The sequence below is a fragment of the Coffea eugenioides genome, chromosome 8, assembly GCF_003713205.1.
Source record: "Coffea eugenioides isolate CCC68of chromosome 8, Ceug_1.0, whole genome shotgun sequence".
Classification (NCBI taxonomy): domain Eukaryota; kingdom Viridiplantae; phylum Streptophyta; class Magnoliopsida; order Gentianales; family Rubiaceae; genus Coffea; species Coffea eugenioides.
The window spans coordinates 39,356,397-39,378,537 of NC_040042.1; the positions used below are offsets into that span (position 1 = coordinate 39,356,397).

The following is a 22,141-nucleotide window of genomic DNA, read 5'->3' on the forward strand; positions in this document are numbered from 1 at the left end:
TAGGGCTCTTTATACCAGAGAGTGGAGGGATGAATTTGGGAAGGCTGTTTGTAAGCATGTTTGGTGTAATGCCTTAGATCATTGTATGCTGGTCATAAATACTAGACCAACAATTAAAAGGAGGAAAATATTCTATTTTGATAGGAAATGACTATTGTATAAGGATGTTGGGAGGGTTTTCAAAAATGCTTGGGAAAAGGAGTAAAGGGGATCTAGAATGTTCAAGCTGCAGGGGAGAATTAAGGAGTGCAGAGTTGCTTTGCTGAATTGGAACAGAAGCATCAATAATACTGTTTTGAAGCAAATAAAAGAATTAAAGGACAATATTGAGAAAGTAAAAAAAACCAATAGGGAGGATCAGAGATGTCAATTAGATAGATTACATAAGGATCTCTCTGAAGCCTATAGGAAGGAAGAGATTTTTTTAGCCAAAAGGCTAGGAGCAGATGGATCAAGGAAGGTGACAAAAACACCTCTTTTTTCCATGCCTGTGTTGTTGGGAGGAGGAGAAGTAATACCATATCAATTCTGCAAAAGGAATATGGTAATTGGTGTACTGAGGAGGAGGATGTTCAAGAGGAGATCATAGAGTACTTTACTAAGATGTTCACTTCTTCTCAGTCTGAGGACATGGAGAAAGTGCTGGATGGAATACCACACACACACTATTAGTTATCAGATGAACCAAAGACTGATCAGGCCTGTTATTGAGCTTGAAATCAAAAAGGTCCTTTTCTCTATGAACCCAAATAATGCCCCTACTCCTGATGGAATGACACCAGTTTTCTTCCAAAAATTCTAGAACACCATTAAAAATGAACTGTGTGAAGCAGTGTAGAGTTTCTTTCATTCCAGGAATTTACTCAGATCTATCAGTCATTCTCTAATTAGTCTTGACGGGTGTTTGATATGTGTATAAGTTTAATTCCGAAATATGCCCATTGTACTGCAAGTATACAGATCAAATTAGTAGTTTAGGGCAAATATCGGGTCGATCCCACAGGGAGCAACTTAACAAGTACTAAGACCTTACTTACTATATTATTTAGACTAATAATCAATTAAAACAAGAAAATTTGTAATTACTACTATCTAACTAGTTTTAACTAGATAACTTGTAACGTAACAATGGAGACAATTCACAAAGTACTTGAGTATAAGGATGTAGAGTCCACTTATAACATAAAAAATATAAATAAATAGATTTACCTCTTGTTACAACTCTTGTTTAACTAGGGATTCATTTATAATATTACCAAATTTCATTCTCATGATGAAGTGGCCTAAACTATACTAATTTTTCCTATTCTTATGGTAATAACTAGATCTACTCTTATTTCTTTCATGAAATGCAAGGGTAATCCACTTAAGTGTATCTCTATTCTCATGAGTCTACTACTTAAACTCTATTATGTTAAAACAGAGTCATCCAAAGGACATATAAGTCCCTTAGGGATGATTTCACCCACCAAGTAAGGTTTTAATCTTTGTCCGTTGACCTTGAACTGTTCATTTATTGCATTAATCACCTTAACGGCCCTATAAGAAAAGAGTTGCGTAACTTCAAATGGTCCGGACCATCTTGATTTGAGTTTTTCGGGAAACAATCTAAAGCGTGAATTGTATAAGAGAACTTTTTGCTCCACCTCAAATTGCTTAGGTATAAGATACTTATCATGCCAATATTTGACTTTATTTTTATAAATTTTGGCATTCTCATAAGCATGTAGTCGATGTTCCTCAAATTTGCTCAATTCAAGTTGTCTTCTTCCACCTGCAAGAATAAAATCCATATTAATTGTTTTAATAACCCAATATACTTTATGTTCAATCTCTACAGGTAAATGACAAATTTTTCCATATACTAATCGATACGGCGACATCCTCAAAGGTGTCTTAAATGCCCGTCCGATAAGCCCACAGTGCGTCGTCGAGTTTTCTTGCCCAAACTTTTCTTGATTTGTTCACTGTTTTCTCCAAAATAAACTTGATCTCTCGATTGACTAACTAAGCTTGTCCATTTGCTTGAGGACGGTACCTACAACTATACTTAAGCAATAAAGAATCAATTATTTATTATAAAAGTGCTTTCTTTCATCGCCGACTATGGTCCTAGAGATACCAAATCTAGTAAAAATATTCCTTTCAAGAAACTGAAATACCACCTTAGTATTATTAGTAGGTGAAGCGATTGTTTCAACTCATTTAGAAACATAGTTTACGGCTACTAAGATGTACTTATTATTAAAAAATTAGGAAATTGTTCCATAAAATCCATACCCAACACATCAAATAACTCTACTTCTAAGAAAGTAATTAAGGGCATTTCATTTTTCTAAAGATATTTCGATTCTTTGACAAACATCACAGCTTTTAACATACTTCCTAACATCTCGATAAATGGTAGACCAATAAAATCACGATTGCCACACCTTAGTTACGATTTTAGAAGTACTAAATGACCATCCATTTCTAAATTATGACAATGATATAGAATATCACGTACCTCCTTTTTGGAAATATATTTATTAATCATACCATTGGCACAATGCTTATAGAGCAATGGTTCCTCCCAAAAATAACTTTTAACATCATGTAAGAATTTCTTCTTTTGGTGAAAATTAAAACCCTTCAAAAGTACTCCACTCACTAAATAATTAGCAAAGTTCGCATACCATGGAGAATTGATAAGTGTTAGAACAAATTCATCCAAAAAATTCTCTTTAATTGGAATTTGGCCATTTGTCGGGATATACTCCAGTCTTGAATGGTGATCTGCTACAAGGTTCTCTGATCTCTTTTTATTCTTAATTTCAACATCAAATTTCTGCAATAAAAGAATTCACTAGATTGGTGAGATTCTACATTTTTCTTATGCAGTAAATATTTAAGAGATGAATGGTCCATATAGATGATAACTTTAGATCCTACTAAATAGAATCTAAATTTATTTAGGGCAGATATTACCGCCAATAGCTTCTTTTCCATAATAGCATAATTGAGTTGCGCCTCGTTTAGCAATTTGTTAGCATAATAGACAACATGCATCCTTTCTTTTGCCCCAAAACTGCTTCAACCACGTAGTCGCTTGCGTCACATATCAATTCAAAGGGTAGCGACCAATCCGGTGAAATTATAATGGGCGCAGAAGTCAATTCCTTTTTCAACCTATCAAATGCAATTAAACACTCATCATTAAAATGAAAAGAGTTATCTTTACATAGTAAATCACACAATGACTTTGTTATTTTAGAAAAATTCTTAATAAAACGTTTATAAAAACCTGCGTGTCCAAGAAAGCTTCTTATCCTCTTGACATTGTTTAGAGGTGGCATTCGCTCAATAACTTCTATTTTTGCTTTGTCCACCTCAATTCTTTTATAAAAAATCTTGTGTCCTAAAACAATTCCTTTACGAACCATAAAATAGCATTTCTCCCAATTCAACACAAGATTTGTCTCCTTGCATCTCTGCAAAATTAAATCTAAATTATGAAAATAATGGTCAAAAGATGAACCAAAGATTGAAAAATTATCCATAAAAATCTCCATAATTTTCTCAATATAATCATAAAATATGGCCATCATGCAATGTTGAATTATAGCAGGAGCATTGCATATATCAAATGACATCTTTCTAAAGGCAAAGGTGCCATAGGGGCAAGTAAATGTGATCTTTTTTTTATCTTACAGAGTTATCGCTATTTGGTTATAACCTAAAAATTCATCAAGAAAATAATAAAATTCATAGCCAACTATAAGTTCTAATAATTGATCAAGAAAGAGTAAAGGAAAGTGATTCTTTCTAGTAACTGCATTCAATTTTTTGTAATCAATGCACACTCTCCACCCAATCACAAGTCGTGATGGAATCATTTCATCGATCTTACCCATTATTATTGCGATTCCACCTTTCTTAGGGACAATATGAATGGGACTACTCCAAATACTATCAGAGATGGGAAAGATTATACCTGCATTAAGCCACTTGAGAATTCCAATTCTTTCCACCTCTTTCATATTTAGATTGAGTCTTCTTTGTATTTCCACCATTGATTTGCTATTGTCCTCTAGCAAAATGCGATGCATACATATAGAAGGACTTATACCTTTGATATCCAAGATTGTCCATCCAATCACCCTCTTGTGCTTTCTTAGAACACTTAGCAGTTTTGTACGTTGTTTCTCATCTAGGTGAGCACTTACAATCACCGGTAGAGTATTATTCTCTCCAAAGAATTCATACCTTAGATGGTTGGGAAGCGGTTTGAGTTCTAATTTTGGCAGTTTAATCTCCGAAAGTGGGGGGAGTCCTTTTCCTTGACCAAGAGTCTCATAAACATTACCTCTTCTATAAAGTGTTTGAAAATCCAAATATTTGATCAATACTTCAATTTCTTCATCATTTCCCTCCTACATTCCTGCACTCATTAAACAAAGCTCAAGAGGATCAAAATCAAGATTGACTTGATTCAACTCTTGAGTTAGTTTTTCAATAGTGCCAATGAAACAAGCATGGCCAGTAAAAGAATGGTATTTTTCCTTCAAGTTAAATACTACCTCTTCTTCATCTACTTGAAATTTGAGTTTGTCATTTTTGACATCAATGATAGTACCCACAATTGCTAAAAATGGTCTATCAAGAATATCTTTCTCCATATCTAATACCATAAAATTCACAGGAATGATGATTTTTTAAACTTTAATCAACACATTTTCCAAAACTTTTAATGAATATCTAATAGACCGATCAGCTAACTGTAAAGTAATATTAGTGCGTTTTAATTCATGTAAACCTAATTGTCCAACCACAGTCAAAAAAATTAATGATACACTAGCATCAAGGTCACATAATGCCTTAGAAAATTCAATGTTATCGATGATGTAGGGTATAGAAAAACTCCCCGGATCTTTCAATTTCGGCAGCAGCTTGTTTTGTATAACGACACCGTGCTCCTCCATTAATGCTATCGTTTTGTGATCCTCCAATTTTCTCTTTCACATTATGATCTTCTTGAGACATTTTGCATATAAAGGGATCTATAAAATAATATCAGTGAAAGGAATATTAATATGAGAAATTTTGCATAGAAAGGGATCTATAAAATAATATCAGTGAAAGGAATATTAATATTGTGACAGCCCCGCCTTCCCCTAAGGCGAACCAAAGGGTTCGACGGGCCGCCTGCCCAGCTCTCGCCAGGACTACGGAGTGGAATCACACAAATCCTATATTACGCGCGATAGGACCCAAAAAGAATTGAACGATTGAAGACCGCCAAGCTTAAAAGTAACTTACCAAAATCACATGGGAAACACACTTTCACATATACATGTCGCTAGGTTTACAAATCAAAGGGAACCAGTGAAACGAAATACATTTAGAGTTTGCTCACTCTCGAGGAGCTATACAAAAGAGCAAAAGAATATCTAACTAGCTCAACTCGCTTCTCAAAATCATGATTTCCAAAAGAGGTTCCTGTAAGAAAAATAAAGATAACGAGGAGGGGGTGAGCTTACGCCCAATGAGGTACCAAACATGTAGCAGAAAAATCATGGCATTTCACGTTATACAAATCACATACACATGCCGCTATAAAGTAAGACAGGTAAACACAATGACTCAAATAGGAAGGATACAGGTGGCTCTCAGGAGCCAGCTTTCCAGCGCAGTACTTGATTCAAGCCGGTTGACTGTCCGTCAACGTATATAGAACCAACGCGTCCGTAGACCCCACTTTACACCAAATTCCGTCCACCAAACACCCCTTTACCGGGCCCGCTCACCTCAACAGAAACAGAAATGGTAATACTCGAGTATACCGGAATCAAGGGTCTCAATACCCAAAGATCCCAAAACAGACTACCGTGGTTCGTTATCTAATCGTCCAGGCCCTTGCCGGCCCGACTCGAATAACTTAGCCACAGGGTTTGAGCTCATAGGTCACAGAAAGGTCGTTGGTTACAAGTTTCCAAACGACGTCCGAACAGATACAGATACAGATACAGATTCAGATTGACACCAAAATTGGCATATGAACAGACAAGAGAACGAGTGTGATAAAGTACACCCTCGTCTCAAACAAATTAAACAGATTGCAGAGCAGAAATCAAGTTAAACAGCAATGGAGGGGAGTGGTACACTCACCGGTTCAAGTACAGATACCTCAAAAGTTTTCACTTCGGATTGGCTTTAATCGCCAAGAAACCCTAAAATAATCAAAGTAAACCAATTGAAGGTTTCACATCCAGAATCGAGTAAACAAAATGCACATGTGAGGCTCGACTACTAGTCGTATGTCTCGCCAAATAATTACTAATGCAAGGGTACAAAACATGATTTTTGGGAACAAAAAGGTAACATGAAGACCTAGGTTCAACAACCCAAAAGCCCTTCATTTCTATCACAAGCCAATTCAAACTTAAAGGAACCAATCGGCCTAGAAAAATTGGACAGCACCTCCCCTACATTTCTTACTTTTCCAGCCATCACGGTTTCATTATTTTCCTCAATCAACTCCCAAAGTCATACTCAATATACATTCATCACCACAGCCGTTCAATAGGCTCAAGGTTATCCAAGTACAAAAGTTAGCTAGGAAAATGACCGGAAATAAAAGTCAAGCCCTAGAATATTCCAATAAGCACAAGAAGACTCGATTACAAGTCATAAACCAATGCCAACACGATCACAATAGGGTTCCATAAGCATATATAAGCATTAGAGGAAACCAGAAAAATCCGGAAATGGAATTAGCTTTAGCCCTGAAAAAAACAGTTTTTGACCTCATTTTGCGGTAATAGCACCAATTTCACTACGATTATTGGATGAGGGTGCAAGACCCACCATTTCGAAGCTAAAAGACAGGGCTACAACATCACAGAAGGTCACTCAACCCAGTTTTGAGTGAAAACAGGTCAAAATGCAAGATACTACATCAAAAACGTAAAACAGATTCACTAAAACGCATTCTAGCGGAAACATCATAACTCAGGCTTTCCATTCCAAATCCAGAAATTCCAAAACCAACTGAAAGCTAATACATAGGGCTAAATTTCATCAGAAGGCCTCAACAACCAATTCGGAAGCAATTCCAGCCAAAACAACCAATTACAGGCGCAATTCTTACATTCGGATAAAACCAGGACAGCAAGGGTAATTTCGACTTTTCTCATTCTACACTACTTCGATTGACCTGAAATTTTGTAGGAACCTCTAAAATATCATTTCCTACAACTTTCATGTTTTAAGCTAAGGCCAATTCGGCCTCTAACTAGGAGCTAAAAATTCGGGCAGAATGCTCCCACAAGAACCCTAATTTTCTGAAATTTCTTCCAAACCAGAAATTGGTTGCAATTAATCACTTTTTCCACCTCCTAGAGTCATTATATACCATTTCCAATCATCATAGATAGCCACACAATCATGCTTATATTAAAACAGAAAAATCCCCAAAAATAATAATACTTCATCACTTCAACCACAAATCAAGAAATAATCCATAATATTGCATCTCATATCACCACTAATCATGATTTAAGCATCAATTAAGGGAGAAGGGTGGTTCTTCACAACTCACCTTAGAAACAAGAGAGAGAGAGCTACTAGTCCTCTTAGCTTTCCAAATAACTTCACCAATCACTTCACAATCACTAAGTGGAGGGGTTTTATGGAGTAATTGCAAGATCAAATGGTTGGATGGTTCAACTTGAGCAAGATTGGAGCTAAAACTTGAAGAGTTTTCTTTCTTTCTTGAGAGAGAGAGGGTCGGCCAAGCTTGCAGAAATTTAGGGGCTTTTTGGGTCAAAATTGAGTATTAGTAAAGGTAAGAAATAATGGTCAAAGTCAAGGTTGAATAGGAAGGTGACACTTGTCACCCTTTTTAATGCAAATCTATCCTTTTGTCTCTCCAATGATAATCCATCTAGGTATCCTCTAATTATCTCTTAACACCTGATGAATTAAACCCATTATACAAAACTTAACCTAGTTGGACGAAATTTTTCGAATTTTCCGCACTAGCGGGTCCCACATCCGATATACGCTCATAATTTCTCAAAAACTAGCCGATACTAGAAAAATCATTTAAAAGCTATATTTACTCATAAAATTTATTTGCACAATTTTTTGAATTAAGAAAAGGTGGGAAAACGTATAATTAAAAGAAATTAAAACCTAGAAATTAAGAAAATTACGGGTCCTAACACTCTCTCCCCCTTAAAGAAATTTCGTACTCGAAATTTTCTTATCAGCGGAATCCATCAAATCTAAGGTACCCAACGGATCGTACCTTCTACGTCCTCAGACGAGTCAGGGACCTGATGATGCTCCAGGGAATATACTCGAGCCGGTACTTTCGCTGCAGTCCCTTCTCCTTTCGACTGTCCAAGGTTGGTCTTGGCTGGTTGCTGAGAGTTAGTCTTGGTTGGTGGCGAAGTCCCTCTCCGCTCGCGCAGGCGAGCTGGACAGTTAGCAATCCGATGTTCAGCGCTTCCACAGCGCAAGCATTTTCCTTCTTTCTTCCAGCAATTGGTTTCAGTATGATTTGGCCCTCCACAATATCCACAGGAACCACGAGTAGCAGAGACTGATCCCCCCTGTGGAACACCACCTATCACCCCCGGTAGCCGTACTTCCCCGTTTCCCTTTCGACTCTTAGGGGGCGTGCTCTTATCTTCCTGTTCCGAGCTGCTCCCAGGAAAGCCCTTTTTTTGGCTTGGAAGTTCCTAACTTGTAACCTCGCAGTTTCAACTCGCTGGGCCTTCTCCACCGCATCACTAAAGGCATTAAGTTGGGCTACTGCCAGATCCTTCTGAATTTCAACATTTAATCCTTGGATGAATCGCCTTATCCGTCTTTGTTCGGTTACAATCAATTCAGGCGCAAACTTAGACAACCGAGTGAATTGACTCTCATACTCGGCTACGGTCTGAGTTCCTTGGCGAAGCCGAATGAATTCATCTTCCTTCTTTTCTTGGATTAGAGGAGGGAAAAACTTGGCATTAAATTCTCTCATAAAGTTCGCCCACGTCCTCAGGGTTTGTTCTCTTTCCCACTTCATTCGAATGACATTCCACCAGGAACGGGCGGCTCCCTCTAGTTGAAAGACAGCAAATGTCACATGTCTCTCCTCAGTGTAGTGTAATGCAGCAAAAATATCGATCATCTTCTCCAGCCACCTTTCAGCCACGTCTGGATCAGGGCCTCCGAAAAATTTGGGTGGGGAGAACTTTTGAAATCTCTCAAGGGCTCTATTGTGAGAGCCCGTAATTTTTGTTTTTAAAGTACTAAGTTTTATTTTTCTTTTAATTGCACGTTTTTCCACATTTTATTGATTTGAAAAATTGTGAAAATAATTTTTATGAGTAAATAGAGGTTTTAGGTGATTTTTCTAGTATCGGATAGTTTTTGAAAAATTTAGAACGTATAACGGACGTGGGACCCGCTAATGCGAAAAGTTCGGAAAAATTCTGCAAGTTAGGTTAAGTTTTGGATACTGGGTTTAATTTACCGGGTGTTATGAGATATTTAGAGGTACCAAGTGCATAGGTGTGAGAAAGACAAAAACAAGTTAGGCATGAATTAATGAGAGGGACATGTGTCACCATATGATTAAATCTTGTTTTGACTTACTATTCAACCTTTTACCAATTACTAAATAAAACCAAAAATTGACCAAATATCTTCCATTTTTCTTCAAGCTTGGCCGAATTTCTCTCTAGGAAAGGAAGAAAGAAAACCTCTTCAACTTCTTGATTCTCTCTTGCTCAAATCCAAGAATTCAACCATCTAAACTTGTTTTTGTTCCAGAGAAACACTTAAGGGAGTGATAGTGAGTTGTTTTGTGGAGTTATTTGGAAAGCTAAGAGGACCAATAACCCTCTCTCTTGTTTCTAAGGTAAGTTGTGAAGAACCACTCTCCTTCCTTGATTGATGCTTAAATCATGCTTAGTGGTAGTATGAGATGTCATTTTATGGATTATATTTTGAGTTGTGGTTGAATTGATGAACTTTTATATTTTTTGGGGATTTTTCTGTTTTAATATAAGCATGATTGTGTGGCTATCTATGATGATTGGAAATGGTATATAATGACTCTAGGAGATGGAAAAAGTGATTAATTGCAACCAATTTCTGGTTTGGAAGAAATTTCAGAAAATTAGGGTTCTTGTGGGAGCATTCTGCCCGAATTTTTATCTCCTAGTTAGAGGCCGAATTGGCCTTAGCTTAAAACATGAAAGTTGTAGGGAATGACATTTTAGAGGTTTCTACAAAATTTCAGGTCAATCGGAGTAGTTTAGAATGATAAAAGTCGAAATTACCCTTGCTATCCTGGTTTTAACCGAATGTAAGAATTGCGCCTGTAATTGGTTGTTTTGGCTGGAATTGCTTCCGAATTGGTTGTTGAGGTCTTCTGATGAAATTTAGCCCTATTTCTTAGATTTCAGTTGGTTTTAGAATTTATGGATTTGGACTTGGAGAGCCTGAGTTATGATGTTTCCGCTAGAATGCGTTTTGGTGAATCTGTTTTACGTTTTTGATGTAGTATCTTGCATTTGTGACCTGTTTTCACTCAAAACTGGGTTGAGTGACCTTCTGTGATGTTGTAGCCCTGTCTTTTAGCTTCGAAATGGTGGGTCTCGTACCCTCATCCGATAATCGTAGTGAAATTGGTGCCATTACCGTAAAATGAGGACAAAAACTGTTTTTTTTTCAGGGCCAAAGCTAGTTACATTTCCGAAATTTCTGGTTTCCTTTAATGTTTGTATATGCTTATGGAACCCTATTGGGGTCGTATTTGGCATTGGTTTATGACTTGTAAGCCAGCCTTATTGTGTTTATTTGAATAGTTTTAGGGCTTGACTTTTATTTCCGGTCATTGTCCTAGCTAACTTTTATACTTGGATAACTTTGAGCCTATTGAATGGCTGTGGTGATGAATGTATGTTGAGTATGCCTTTGGGAGTTGATTGAGGAAAATAATGAAGCCTTGATGGCTGGAAAAGTAAGAAATTTAGGGGAAGTGCTGTCCAATTTTCTAGGCCGTTTGGTTCCTTTAAGTTTGAATTGACTTTTGATAGAAATGAACGGCTTTTGGGTTGTTTGAGCCTAGGCCTTCATGTTACCTGTTCGTTCCCAAAAATCATGTTTTGCACCCTTGCATTAGTAGTTTTTGGGCGAGGCATACGACTAGTCGTCGAGCCTCGCTTGTGCATTCTGTTTACTCGATTTTGGATGTGAAATCTTCAATTGTTTTACTTTGGTTCGTTTAGGGTTTCTTGGCGATTAAAGCCAGTTTGAAATGAAACCTTTTGGAAGTATCCGTACTTGGACCGGTGAGTGTACCACTCCCCTCCATTGCTGTTTAACTTGATTTCTGCTCTGCAATCTGTTTAATTTGTTTGAGACGAGGGTGTACTTTATCACACTCGTTCTCTTGTCTGTTCATATGCCAATTTTGGTGTCAATCTGAATCTGTATCTGTATCTGTATCTGCTCGGACGTCGTTTGGAAACTTGTAACCAACGACCTTTCTGTGACCTATGAGCTCAAATCCTGTGGCTAAGTTATTCGAGTCGGGCCGGCAAGGGCTTGGACGATTAGATAACGAACCACGGTAGTCTGTTTTGGGATCTTTGGGTATTGAGACCCTTGATTCCGGTATACTCGAGTATTACCATTTCTGTTTCTGAAAGGTGAGCGGGCCCGGTGAAGGGGTGTTTGGTGGACGGAATTTGGTGTAAAGTGGGGTCTACGGACGCGTTGGTTCTATATACGTTGACGGTGAGTCAACCGGCTTGGATCAAGTACTTCGCTGGAAAACTGGCTCGTGAGAGCCACCTGTATCCTTCCTATTTGAGTCCTTGTGTTTACCTGTCTTACTTTATAGCGGCATGTGTATCTGATTTGTATAACGTGAAATGCCATGATTTTTCTGCTACATGTTTGGTACCTCATTGGGCGTAAGCTCACCCCCTCCTCGTTATCTATGTTTTCCTTACAGGAACCTCTTTTGGAAATCATGATTTTGAGAAGCGAGTTGAGCTAGTTAGATATTCTTTTGCCCTTTTGTATAGCTCCTCGAGAGTGAGCAAACTCTAAATGTATTTCGTTTCACTGGTTCCCTTTGATTTGTAAACCTAGCGACATGTATATAGGAAAGAGTTTTTCCTATGTGATTTTGGTAAGTTACTTTTAAGCTTGACGGTCTTCAATTGTTCAATTCTTTTTGGGTCCTATCGCGCGTAATATAGGATTTGTGTGATTCCACTCCGTAGTCCTGGCGAGAGCTGGGCAGGCGGTCCGCCGAACCCTTTGGTTCGCCTTAGGGGAAAGTGGGGCTGTCACATCTATCCTCACCCTCTATGTGATTACCAGGGTTCCCAGGGTTGGGGTTAGGGTTTTGACCCTGTTGGTGCACTACTTGGGCTAGCAAATCAGTCATTTGCTGCATAGCAGCGGCTATTTGGACGTTGGGGTCAACCCTAGGTTCAGAGTTTGGTCCTTATGAGGTTTCCCCAGTGCCCCTCTCAGATGTAGGTTGCCTAATTCCACGCCCACGGCCCCGTCCACTACGAGTGCCCTCCATTGGTCTACTCAATCTAGGGTCGAAGCGGGAATATAATATTAAACATAAGCAGGCAAAAACAAGTAGCAAGAGGTACGCACAAATCAACAGCATACATGTATAACATAGCTGTACCAAACAAGCCACACAGTAGCAATCAATTAGATACAAATATGAAAAATCCATGAAAGTAGCGGAGTCATCCAGAAGTACTATAGACAAACTAGGTCACAAGTACAACACTAACGAACGAAAAACCTTTTCCCCTCTAGGGCTCCATCCCTAATTCGAATCCACGAGAATGCCCCAATTTATATCTTAATCCAAGATAATCATGCTTAACCACACCCGAACAGACCATACGAAATTCCATAGAATCGCCTTTCTAGTTCGCCTAAGTCCTTTCTAACCTAGGTTCTCATTGATTTGGTAGCCGGGCACGAGAATCCCAAATAAAATAATTCACAACTCGAGCCGGCCGGTCCAAAGCGTAAATCATCCATATTAAAGATTCCTACCCGACATACAGATCTATCTTCCTCAAATTTCATGATAAAGATTTTTACATTATAACATGCCCGGTTCATAACTTATGCTCAAAAGAGCACTTAACCCTTTTAGACACCTTAACCAAAAGCAGGACCATAACACCACTTGGCCCCAAGCTCACTCCGCGCAGAGACCACGCGAAGCAGCTCTGATACCACGTGTGACAGCCCCGCCTTCCCTTAAGGCGAACCAAAGGGTTCGGCGGACCGCCTGCCCAGCTCTCGCCAGGACTACGGAGTGGAATCACACAAATCCTATATTACGCGCGATAGGACCCAAAAAGAATTGAACGATTGAAGACCGCCAAGCTTAAAAGTAACTTACCAAAATCACATGGGAAAAACACTTTCATATATACATGTCACTAGGTTTACAAATCAAAGGGAACCAGTGAAACGAAATACATTTAGAGTTTGCTCACTCTCGAGGAGCTATACAAAAGAGCAAAAGAATATCTAATTAGCTCAACTCGCTTCTCAAAATCATGATTTCCAAAAGAGGTTCCTGTAAGAAAAACAAAGATAACGAGGAGGGGGTGAGCTTACGCCCAATGAGGTACCAAACATGTAGCAGAAAAATCATGGCATTTAACGTTATACAAATTAGATACACATGCCGCTATAAAGTAAGACAGGTAAACACAAGAACTCAAATAGGAAGGATACAGGTGGCTCTCAGGAGCCAGCTTTCCAGCGCAGTACTTGATCCAAGCCGGTTGACTCTCCGTCAACGTATATAGAACCAACGCGTCCGTAGACCCCACTTTACACCAAATTCCGTCCACCAAACACCCCTTTACCGGGCCCGCTCACCTCAACAGAAACAGAAATGGTAATACTCGAGTATACCGGAATCAAGGGTCTCAATACCCAAAGATCCCAAAACAGACTACCGTGGTTCGTTATCTAATCGTCCAGGCCCTTGCCGGCCCGACTCGAATAACTTAGCCACAGGGTTTGAGCTCATAGGTCACAGAAAGGTCGTTGGTTACAAGTTTCCAAACGACGTCCGAACAGATACAGATACAGATACAGATTCAGATTGACACCAAAATTGGCATATGAACAGACAAGAGAACGAGTGTGATACAGTACACCCTCGTCTCAAACAAATTAAACAGATTGCAGAGCAGAAATCAAGTTAAACAGCAATGGAGGGGAGTGGTACACTCACCGGTTCAAGTACAGATACCTCAAAAGTTTTCACTTCGGATTGGCTTTAATCGCCAAGAAACCCTAAAATAATCAAAGTAAACCAATTGAAGGTTTCACTTCCAGAATCGAGTAAACAAAATGCACATGTGAGGCTCGACTACTAGTCGTATGCCTCGCCAAATAATTACTAATGCAAGGGTACAAAACATGATTTTTGGGAACAAAAAGGTAACATGAAGACCTAGGTTCAACAACCCAAAAGCCCTTCATTTCTATCACAAGCCAATTCAAACTTAAAGGAACCAATCGGCCTAGAAAAATTGGACAGCACCTCCCCTACATTTCTTACTTTTCCAGCCATCACGGTTTCATTATTTTCCTCAATCAACTCCCAAAGTCATACTCAATATACATTCATCACCACAGCCGTTCAATAGGCTCAAGGTTATCCAAGTACAAAAGTTAGCTAGGAAAATGACCGGAAATAAAAGTCAAGCCCTAGAATATTCCAATAAGCACAAGAAGACTCGATTACAAGTCATAAACCAATGCCAACACGATCACAATAGGGTTCCATAAGCATATATAAGCATTAGAGGAAACCAGAAAAATCCGGAAATGGAATTAGTTTTAGCCCTGAAAAAAACAGTTTTTGACCTCATTTTGCGGTAATGGCACCAATTTCACTACGATTATTGGATGAGGGTGCAAGACCCACCATTTAGAAGCTAAAAGACAGGGCTACAACATCACAGAAGGTCGCTCAACCCAGTTTTGAGTGCAAACATGTCAAAATGCAAGATACTACATCAAAAACGTAAAACAGATTCACCAAAACGCATTCTAGCGGAAACATCATAACTCAGGTTCTCCAAGTCCAAATCCAGAAATTCCAAAACCAACTGAAAGCTAAGAAATAGGGATAAATTTCATCAAAAGGCCTCAACAACCAATTCGGAATAAATTCCATCCAAAACAACCAATTACAGGCGCAATTCTTACATTCGGATAAAATCAGGACAGCAAGGGTAATTTCGACTTTTATCATTCTAAACTACTCCGATTGACCTGAAATTTTGTAGACACCTCTAAAATGTCATTCCCTACAACTTTCATGTTTTAAGCTAAGGCCAATTCGGCCTCTAACTAGGAGCTAAAAATTCGGGCAGAATGCTCCCACAAGAACCCTAATTTTCTGAAATTTCTTCCAAACCAGAAATTGGTTGCAATTAATCACTTTTTCCACCTCCTAGAGTCATTATATACCATTTCCAATCATCATAGATAGCCACACAATCATGCTTATATTAAAACAGAAAAATCCCCAAAAATAATAAAACTTCATCACTTCAACCACAAATCAAGAAATAATCCATAATATTGCATCTCATACCACCACTAATCATGATTTAAGCATCAATTAAGGGAGAAGGGTGGTTCTTCACAACTCACCTTAGAAACAAGAGAGAGAGAGCTACTAGTCCTCTTAGCTTTCCAAATAACTTCACCAATCACTTCACAATCACTAAGTGGAGGGGTTTTATGGAGTAATTGCAAGATCAAATGGTTGGATGGTTCAACTTGAGCAAAATTGGAGCTAAAACTTGAAGAGTTTTCTTTCTTTCTTGAGAGAGAGAGGGTCGGCCAAGCTTGCAGAAATTTAGGGGCTTTTTGGGTCAAAATTGAGTATTAGTAAAGGTAAGAAATAATGGTCAAAGTCAAGGTTGAATAGGAAGGTGACACTTGTCACCCTTTTTAATGCAAATCTATCCTTTTGTCTCTCCAATGATAGTCCATCTAGGTATCCTCTAATTATCTCTTAACACCTGATGAATTAAACCCAGTATACAAAACTTAACCTAGTTGGACGAAATTTTCCGAATTTTCCGCTCTAGCGGGTCCCACATCCGATATACGCTCATAATTTCTCAAAAACTAGCCGATACTAGAAAAATCATTTAAAAGCTATATTTACTCATAAAATTTATTTGCACAATTTTTTGAATAAAGAAAAGGTGGGAAAACGTATAATTAAAAGAAATTAAAACCTAGAAATTAAGAAAATTACGGGTCCTCACAAATATGCAATTACTTGAAAATTTTGACAAACTTTTCAAAATCTTTGTCAAACTTATTTGGCTTGAGTTGTTGAGGAAATGGAACTTCCAGAGGTATCAGAATGGTAGTGGAGGATGAAGGTTGATTTTCTTTCGACTTTTCCCTACTACATTCCCTCACACTTATCTCTTGTTCCACTCGCTCATCTCCTTACTTCTCACACTCATTGTTCCCTTCATTTTCTTCCACCAAAGGATCCTCTAATCATTTACCACTATGAAGAGTAATGACCTTGATATGTTTCCTTGGATTCACCTCCGTATTACTAAGTAATTTTTCCTAATTTTGATTGTTAATAGAATTGACAATTTGATCAATTTGGACCTCTACGTTTCTATACATCCCGGTCAATTGATCCAACAACCCCTCTAGTCGCTCAAATCTCTCTGAAGTGCCCTTGACAAGCTTTTCTACCGTAATTTTCCAACCCGATTTAGTATCCACTTGTGGTTGTCTCGGTTGGAATTCTGATGGATTAGCCGGTCTTTGAGAATTGTCTTGATCTTTTCACCTAAAATTTGGATGATTTTTTCACCCTGGATTATATGTATTCGATTATGGGTTATTTTGAACATTCCTATTGTAATTATTAATGTAGACACCAAATTTTTATGGTACTTTTATTTTGATTAATTTAATTTACTTTTAGTCTCTTATTTTTAAGTCATTTTTATCATTTAATTAAACTTTAATTATTTAATCATTTAACTTTTATTTTTGTTTGTTTCGATTCTAGGTTTTTGGAAAAGAAAAAGAAAAAAGGAAAAAGAAAAAAAAAAGAAAAGTCAATCAAATGGACAAGAATAAGACACATAAGCCTACTTTGGGATTTGAAATCTTGGCCTTTCATATTAGGTTTAGTTTTGGGGTGCCCTGAAAAGATGAAAGGGCCGCAAGCTAAAAGGGGGTGCCAATTAGAGAGGAGAGCTACGGGGGGGTTTCTGAAAAGGGCTTACGGCTGAAAAAAAAACAGAGTGAAAAAGGGAGGAGCGGCGGAAGACTAAGGGAGCTGGGATGGAAAAAGAAAAACAGCACAAGGGAAGAGTCTTCGTCTAGGCAAAGGAAAAAGAAAAACAGAGAGTCGACAAAAGAGGCAAGAAAGAAACTTCATGGGTGGCTAGGTTTGGAAGGAACAAAAAACAGCAGGAATTGAAGCAAAAGAAACCGAAAGGGAGCTGGAACGGAGAGAAAAAGGAAAGGCTAAGAAGCAAAAGAAACAGAGGAGAGCCGAGGGAGAGTGAAGAGGGGGCTAGCGGCTAAAGGAGCTTGTGACTGAGAAAACAGGGCAGCCGGAACTGCTGTTCGCGGGAAGCTACTGCCACCCTCACTCCCGCTCCCAGATGTTTAGACGAAGGTTTCGGAGGCAAAACTCTCAAATGTATGAGGTCCCTCCGCATCCAGCGGTAGCATCAGCATCATGACCACTCCGCCGCCGCAGCCACGGATGACATGGAGGATTCTGAGGCGGATGAGGATACAATAACCTTTCGTCCAACAAGAAGCAAGCGGTGACCTCATCGGACAATCCGAACAAGCTGGTGGGTCTGCTCCCCTACTCCGGCAGCCGGAACGTGTCGGGGAGGAATTAGAAGCAGGGGAGGACGCTCAGGGCGTCGGCGAGGAACGCGAGCGGGAGATAGAGCACGACGGCGAATAAATTGCATATTGTTGACAGCTACGGAATTTTTCACAGCCACTGCCACCACCACCTCGTCTGAATCCAGCACTGCCGCTTGCAGATGCCGTAAGTCATCCTTTTTCATTTGCATTTCAGTTTTCCCTAAAGTGCAGGCTCTTTGGAACTCTTCAGAAAACATGGCTTCCGTGCCTTTGTTCAGTGTTATTTTCTTGTTGATTGTTCATGGATTTCAGAATATACATGCTTTGTGTGTCGATTGGGTTGACTTACTTGTTGTTTCTGATGATTTTTGGGCTGATCATTACACCATTTGAGCAGAGAAATTGCTGAATTTGTAATGCCCAGTAGCTGTTCGATTAAGTGCCTAATTGAAAGTTCTATTTGAAAGACGATTCATCTGCAATTTAACGTGTGAAGGAAAATGAACATTCAGTTTGCTCAGTTGCTCATCCGAACGTAATAACCAATTTTTTCATGGGAAAAGATAGTGTTGGTCCGTTTGTACCTTTTCTGTTTCTTTTTTTTTATATATTTCCTTATGCTTGAATCCGAATTGATGTGATAAGAGGAAGTGTTATGAGTTTCAATGTTTTGTTGGGAATGATGTGATTTGAAACCAATTTCTGGTGCTGCTAACCGAAGAGGGAGCTGAAATGGCAGCGAACGTTGAGCCAATTTGGAGAAGAAGATTACTTGATTAAATTCATGATTCCAGTCCCTCAATTTCCCTTTCCATTATGATTTAACCCCAAAATTTTAGGACTTCATAATTTTGCCTCCAACACCTTCATAAGTCCTTCAATTAGGTCCCTGCTCTTGTTGCATTTGAACCCCTCAAGCTTCCCCAAATTCACCGTGGCCCAAAATCTGAAAAAATCGAACTAATTTCACCCTTTTAAGCTTAATCCTCTGTTTGCGTATTTTCCGTGACTTTTTGGATAGATTAATTCTGGAATTTAGTCCATAGTTGTGGCTTAATATTTTTTGTTAATTTGTTTATGTTGTTGGGTTTAGTATTATGGTTTAAGCTTTTGGGTAATTATATTTGGTTGGGTTTGTCAATGTGGATTTGGTTTATATTCTTTTGGGGTTTTGGTTTGGGTTATAAAGTCAAGGCCCATCAGTTTGGTTGGCAAATTTTGGATTAAAAAACAATCAGGCTAGCCCATCTGTTTTCTTGGGTTTCGATTGGGCTGGGGAAGGTCTTGGCCCAAGTAAATAAATAAAATAGCCCAGTGGCTTGATCCATTAAGAAATCAGAGAACGAATTTGCAGATCAGTCCCTGCACTTTTCTTTAATTTCACTGTGGCCCTACAAACTTTCAATGCTTTCAATTGGGTCCCTAGCTTAATTGCAAATAGGTCCCTAAATTTTATTTCTCTTTAATTTTGACCCCAGAGCTTTGTTAATTTTTGCAATCAAGTCCTTTTTTCTTTTGACTTCTTGCTTATATGATTTAATTGATTCAATTTCACAATTCATTTTTATCTTTTATGAATATTTGTTAATTAAAGTGATGCCTTGACCTTTTCTTTGTATTTTGGAGGGTAAATAAGTGATTTCATTTCATTGGGCCCCAATTCAAGGGAGGTACACCCTAATCCCTTATTTTTACTTTATTTGACCCTACGTGCTCCTATGTGTTATGTGTGAATATGCATGCTTTAATTTGCTTTCCATTTTTGATTTAATTGCCTATTTTGCTTTCTTTTCATTTAGCCTTTTTAATTGGCAAGTCATTTGAAAGGCACTTGAATGCCAAATTTGTAATAGTTAGGTATTTATTATTTATTTCCCCTTTTTAGATTGTAGTAGGCTTTCCCCAAATGTAATAGTTAGGGCTTTATTTGCTTTATTTGTCTTATGTGCGTTTTACATGCCTACGTGTTATGTGTTACTTGCTTTCCTAGGGCCTTGCATCTAGATACCATGCTTATGTGTTATGTGTTATATGTGATTTATGTGTTTATTTGCTTTATTAGGTTTTACATGAGTTTATTTGATTGTAATGAATGTGTGACGTTACCACACTAGTCCAACGCTAGTCGTGGCCCCCCTTTCCCGTCACCACACTAGTCCAACGCTAGTTGTGGCCCTTCATTCCGATTTTCCACTAGTCCAATGCTAGTAGGAATTCATAGATATGGGCTAGTCCAATACTAGACCCTTAGGGATCTCCCTCGCTAGTTCATAATCGCATGTCTCACTACATTTCATGCATTTTTCTTAGTTTTCTAGCATTTGGCATGCTCCTCCAATCCTTTCCCCTTCATCCTAGGTTTTTGCATCTTCATGCTAGTTATAGGGTACATTTGCTTGAGAGTCCCCTTTCGATAAGGGAAACGAGCGAGTGTGGCTCCAAAATAGCCTTAGCACGCTAGTTCTTCCTTCTAATCAAAGGGAAAATTAAAGTCGTGAAGTTAGGAGTCATTCCCGTACCCGACTTGATGCATTCCTCTAGGTTCATACACTCATTTTTATCATATCACTTCCTTACCTCTTTTATCCACATTTTTTCACTACTTATATTTTTCTCACTTCACATGCCATGTTTGCACATTTTATTTCTTTTTCTATCACTTATTTATTTTTCTACCTCACAAATTGCACCCAATTGCATTTTTACATTTACTACCATTATACCTTATTTTCATCCACTTGCACACAAACACCTTTATTTTGTCAATTTGCACACATGCACTTGTCTTACGTTTGCACACATGCACGTTTTCATACATTTTCACACTTGCACTCATACTTGAGTCTTCATTTGCATCATTCGCGACCTCTAAATGGACTTTCCTTATTGGCCACCACAACTCATGTGGTTGGGACCAAAAAGCCTCATAAGAGACATTTTAGATTTAGGATTGCATTTCTTTTCCATGTCCATTAGTCGCATCCAACATGCAACGCATATTTTGGGTAGAAGAGTTAGGAAAAGTGGGGCTAAGTCACGCAACTAGCTTTGGCTAGGGTAAGGGAGTGCCTTAGGCTTTGCCTTTGCCTTCTCCCTTATCAAATGTGACTCCCGATCCCTTTCTTTGGTTACGTAGACCTAAAAGTTCTTTAAAAGGGTTTGTTTACTTTTTTCTTTCAAAAACAAAAATCATTTTTGGGTGACTTGGTACACCCTAACTCTATACCAAGTGGCGACTCCATTTTCCATTCAAAAAACCCTTTTTTGAACTATATTTTGGCCAAACCGTCGCATTTTACAATCCCACAGCCTTTTATTTTCACTTTCACACACGTTCACATACATATCTCACACACTACTCTCGCACCATTCAAAAAGTGGGGCGCAACAACTAATAAATTGAGTTTGCTCAAGATCAACACACTTATTAAGTTACATGTACATTAGATGAACTTGAACCACATTCGACTTGTCTACTTAACACTTCATTATATTACTTATTTGGGCACTAAATATATTGATAGTATCCATTTCGATCATACCTGCTTGGTACCTTGGATTACCTCTTTCATTAGTCCATTGATAATTATTTGTCGCCATTTCCTCTATCAAACTTTGAGATTCTTGGAGTGATTTTGCCATCAAAACTCCACTTGCAGCTGCATCAATAGTCATTTTAGTAGAAAAGGATAAACTATTATAGAAGATTTGTATGATTAACCAATCGGGAAGTCCATGGTGTGGATATTTTCGAAACAAATCTCTAAACCTTTCACATGTTTCATATAATGATTCTCTCTCCAGTTGACTAAAACTAATAATGTCCATTCTAAACTTAGCCATTTTATCCGGTGAAAAATACTTATTCAAGAATGCTCTAGACAAATCATCCCAAATAGTGAAAATATTAGGAGCATGAAAGTGTAGCCAAATTTTAGCTTTATTTCTTAAAGAAAATGGGAACAACCTTAGCCTTATAACATCCTCACTAATTCTATTCATTTTAATAGTAGCACATATCTTCAAAAATATGGCTAAGTGGCATTTGGATCCTCTACGGCATTAAATCCAAATTGAGATTGTTGAACCATTTGAATTAATGATGATTTAATCTCAAAATTCTTAGCATTTACTGTCGGCCATACTATACTTGTTTGAGATCCTTAGGTTCTCGGTAAAGCAAAATTTCTAA

At 38.3% G+C, this 22,141-nt stretch overlaps 1 non-coding gene across 1 annotated transcript; it reads left to right on the forward strand.

Annotated features, from left to right (window-relative positions):
* The first annotated feature begins 21,679 nt into the window (after positions 1-21,679).
* Positions 21,680-21,786, forward strand: LOC113781817. The gene has a single exon (XR_003469721.1). It is a non-coding gene; the product is annotated as a small nucleolar RNA R71 (small nucleolar RNA).
* The last annotated feature ends 355 nt before the right edge of the window (positions 21,787-22,141 follow it).